Source organism: Glycine soja, chromosome 10, assembly GCF_004193775.1.
Source record: "Glycine soja cultivar W05 chromosome 10, ASM419377v2, whole genome shotgun sequence".
NCBI lineage: Eukaryota > Viridiplantae > Streptophyta > Magnoliopsida > Fabales > Fabaceae > Glycine > Glycine soja.
Genome location: NC_041011.1, coordinates 18,950,988 through 18,955,856, shown reverse-complemented (window position 1 = coordinate 18,955,856; position 4,869 = coordinate 18,950,988). Strand labels below are relative to the sequence as shown.

The following is a 4,869-nucleotide window of genomic DNA, read 5'->3' as shown; positions in this document are numbered from 1 at the left end:
TCTCTCTCTCCTCTCTCTCTCCTATTTTTCGTTTTTAGTTTTAGTCTCTCTTCTCTTTCTCTTTTATTTTTGTTTTTTACAATTCCAGTTCAAACTTTTAGTTTTATCAATAAAATTTCATTCTCTATTTGATTAATGGAAGGCTAAGTCCGCAGCGTTGTTTTCTCTTGAGGATCAAACACAATTCTCTTTGATGTTCTATTATTACTGTTAAATTCTGTTCAGTTTTTCCTCTTCACTAATTACTCTAAATTTGTTGCTATTAATTAATGCATGCTTAGTTCTTGATTAATTGTCTCTGCGCTTAATTTACGTTCATGCTTAATGATCGTTTACGAGTAATTGGTGTGTGTGATGCTTAATCACATAATGAATGCTTTATGTTAAATTTCGCTTAGTAATTTAATTTAGGCTTGGAGTAAGTGGTTGAACTGATGAAGGATAAATTCTCGCAACCTAGGATAAGAGACTTGCTTGTGAATCAAGGGGAAGCAACATATTTTACTCGTTGTTTAATTTAAAAAAGCAAACAACCCCCCCCCCCCCCCAAATTTGTTACTATTTCATAATATCTGTTATGAACATTTGGTTTATCATTGCTCGTTGGGAAACGACCTAGGATCACTTCCTAGTTACTACATTTTAATGTTTATTTGATTAGGGTACAACCTCGATCAAATTTGGCGCCGTTGCCGGGAGCAATGTCCAATGGTTCATAATAGCTAGTGTCGTGTTAGTGTTTAATTCTTTCGTGTTTTATGTTTAATTGTTAGTGTTGTGTTAGTGTGTGTTAGTGTTGTTTAGTGTCTTGGTATTTTGTTTAGTGTGTGTTCTGTTTTAGTTTTTTTGTTAAGCGCTTCCCCTGTTTCAGTTTTGGGTGTTTTGCGACGGATTTAGCGACTACTTTTGCTTGCGGCAAAACAGAGTAGTAGTGGAAATCATGTAGCGATGGATTTTAACGACCACCCTTGCTGAATTATTAGGGATTTTTTGTTTTAGTAGCTAGAGTTGTTATTTTTGGCTGAATTTTTTTGTGGTAACTTCTTTTAATCTATATTTTGTGGGAAAATAGCTAGAGCATTTAGTTTGTTCAGATTTGAAAGTTCCAAAAAAGTAGCAAATTTGATTTTTGTCAAAACTTCAAACGGCCATAACTTTTGCTTCGATGATCAGAATTGCAATTATTATATATGTATTTGGGGTAGAAAAAAATTTCCTACGATGTGGCAGCCGGCTGGCTGCAGTCTCCATCGTCCAGAAAAAGTGATTCAGTCAAGTTTTTTATTTATTTTTCAAATATTATTCTCTTATTTTTCTTAACTTATCATTTTTAGCTTATATAGTTAGACTTCGAATTTTCATTTGAAATTTTTTGTGCTATCTTCTCATCATTTTATAAGGTTGCTCAAAAAATTTCAAGTCATTTGGATATCATTTAATGGTAGCTGTAGTTCAAGCCTACACTGTTACTTGCATAAGAAAGCAACTAGTTGTGCATGCTGAATTTAGTGTATGACTAGAGGAAATCCATCTGACTTACAACCCTTTGATCCTGAGATAGATAGGACATTTCATAGATTAGTTAGACATCATTTAGTACCTTTTGAGAATTTTGATATTGGTGATTTTGAGTGTCGCAACCTACCCTTCGGCGGGAGGGCGACGCGAGACTCGCGGGATGCGTGTTCCACGAAAGGAATACGCGCGGAGTCGCCACCAACGTTTATTTGAGGAAAACGTCGGAAAAACCGGAAAAGACGCGATCTACAAACTTTTAAGCGAAAGGTTCGGGAGTTGTATTTACGCACGGGGAAGGTATTAGCACCCCACACGCCCGTCCCAAGGGACGGCAGCCTTTAATCGAATGTGCAAACGTGACTTTGATTTTTATGTTCCCTTTTTATGTCTTTATATCCTTTATACCCTTTTTATATTTTTTTCTTTTTTGTGGTCGACAAGGGTGTTTCCCTTTGCTCCTACGTATTCCTCAATTTGGGATGAGAAAATCAGACCTACGTAGTTCTTTCTTATCAAGTGATTTTTTTTTACTTAAGAGGTGATCATTTTAAGGCGTTGGACCTTAAAAATGACCCATTTTACTTAGTAAGAAATTGAAATGACAAACTTCAAAAACCTTATTTTGTGGACGAGCTTGACTAGGAGAGTTGATTTTAGCCTTAGTTTCACCTTAGTTATTAGTCAATTCAATTAAGAATGAGAAATCCCAAAGAGAAAATGTCCGATTGATTTTCCGCTTTATTTTACTAAAAGGTATATTTTTGTTATTATATTATTATTTTATCTCTTTTTGATTTCCAACGTGGTTACGGCACGACCGAACGGTCGGAATCTATTTTAACCGAAGTTAACGGATAATACAATTCAAACGTTCGGTGGAAAATTATTTTATTTTTAAGTTAAGCGAGAAATGACTTAAGTAAAATGGCTTAAGCACGTCAAAAGGGGGTATAAAAAGTAAATGGAATGAGAATAAAAATACACAAAACACAATGTGGACCACCACGGGTACATAGAATGAATCGAAAAACTTGGTTCAAGGTACTTACCCGTTGAAGATCGAAGAACAATGAAGAACGAATGAAGAACGTCGAAGAACGGTTGAAACCTTTGCGAAATTCCTCACGGAAAACGTTACGGAAACGTTTCGGAAGCGCCTCGGCTTAGATTTTCTTCACGGAAACAATTTTTCCAAGCAAATTCGAAAGAGAGAGAAGTGCCTAAGGGGCTGAACCCTTTTCTTCTTCACTTCCTCCCCTATTTATAGCAAAATAGGGGAGGTGCTTGCCGCCCAGCTCGCCCAGGCGAGCCAGGTTGCTTCCTCCAGAAGCAACAGCCTTCTGGAGGAATCTTCTGGAGGGCCCAAGTGGGCCTGGGTGCTATTTGCACCCCCATTTTTACTAAGTTCACCCCCTCTGCTTTTTTTTGGTGATTCTTTTTTCGTAAAGTTACGGAAACTTACGAATTTCGTAACGATACTTGTTTTCTTTCTGTAATGTTACGGAACCTTGCGGATTACATAATCATCCCCTTTTTGACTTACGGAATGTTACGGAACCTCACTTAATTATGCAACGATGCTTCCATTTGATTTCCGGTGTGTCACGGAAAGTTACGGATTGTGCATCAATATTTTTTTGGTTTTCCGACATGTCCTGGAATTTCACAAATTGCCTAATGATGGGTGCCAAGCACCTCACAAGGACCAAAGAAAAGTCGTATGTCATCAAGCAAAGGTCCCCGGACGAAATTAGGGTATGACATTGAGCATTATAATTTTGAACATTCTGAGAATATGGCACACCCTCCACCCCGTGAGAGGACTCTAAGGGAATTGGCTGCACCTGATTTCACCTACGAAAGCTTGTGCATCCAATACCCTGATGAGGATGTCCCATATGTTCTTAAAACTGGACTGATCCATTTGCTTCCAAAGTTTCATGGCCTTGCAGGTGAAGACCCACACAAGCATCTGAAAGAATTCCATATTGTCTGCTCCACCATGAAACCACCACATGTCTAGGAGGATCACATATTTCTGAAGGCCTTTCCTCATTCTTTAGAGGGAGTGGCGAAGGACTGGCTATATTACCTTGCTCCATGGTCCATCACGAGCTGGGATGACCTCAAGAGAGTATTCTTAGAAAAAAAATTCCCTGCTTCCAGGACCACGACCATCAGAAAAGATATTTCAGGCATTAGACAACTCAGTGGAGAGAGCCTATATGAATACTGGGAGAGATTTAAAAAATTATGTGCTAGTTGCCCTCACCACCAGATTTCAGAGCAGCTTCTCCTCCAATATTTTTATGAAGGACTCAGCAACATGGAGAGAAGTATGATAGATGCTGCCAGTGGTGGAGCCCTTGGAGACATGACCCCTGCTGAAGCCAGAAATTTAATTGAGAAGATGGCTTCCAACTCCCAACAATTCAGTGCCAGAAATGATGCTATTGTCATTAGAGGAGTGCATGAAGAAGCCACGAATTCATCTTCATCAGGTGAGACTAAGAAGCTTGAAGGTAAACTAGATGCCTTGGTTAACCTGGTAACCAAACTGGCCATGAATAAAAAATCTGCACCTGTCGCCAGACTCTACGGTTTATGCTCCTCTGCTGACCACCACACAAACCTTTGCCCTTCTGTGCAACAATTTGAAGCAATTGAACAACCTGAAGCTTATGCTGCAAACATCTACAATAGACCTCCTCAACCTCAGCAGCAAAATCAGCCACAACAGAATAACTATGACCTATCCAGCAACAGGTACAATCTCGGATGGAGGAATCATCCCAACCTTAGATGGTCGAATCCTTCACAACAATAGCAACAACAACAACCTTATTTTCAAAATGCTGCTGGCCCAAGCAAACCATACGTTCCTCCACCAATCCAACAACAACAACAACAACAACAACAACAACAACAACAACAACCCCAGAAACAGCAAACAGTTGAGGCCCCTCCGCAACCTTCCCTTGGAGAACTTGTGAGGCAAAATGAGAAGGAGGAGCTGATTCCTACTCGGGTGCAGAACAGTTGGAGAGTCTGCATCGACTATAGAAGGCTGAACCAGGTTACCAAAAAGGACCATTTTCCCCTGCCATTCATTGACCAAATGCTTGAACGCCTGGCAGGTAAATCTCACTACTGTTTCCTTGATGGTTTTTCTGGTTATATGCAAATCACTATTGCTCCTGAGGATCAGGAAAAGACCACATTCACCTGCCCCTTTGGCACTTTTGCCTATAGGAGGATGCCTTTCGGCCTGTGCAATGCCCCTGGTACCTTCCAGCGGTGCATGATTAGTATTTTTAGTGATTTTTTAGAAAATTGCATAGAGGTGTTTAT

General features: G+C 39.5%; 1 non-coding gene across 1 annotated transcript; it reads right to left on the bottom strand.

The window, feature by feature from the left end:
* Nucleotides 1-3,691: 3,691 nt before the first annotated feature.
* LOC114372789 lies at nucleotides 3,692-3,798 on the bottom strand. Its single transcript, XR_003658352.1, has one exon. It is a non-coding gene; the product is annotated as a small nucleolar RNA R71 (small nucleolar RNA).
* Nucleotides 3,799-4,869: the final 1,071 nt, after the last annotated feature.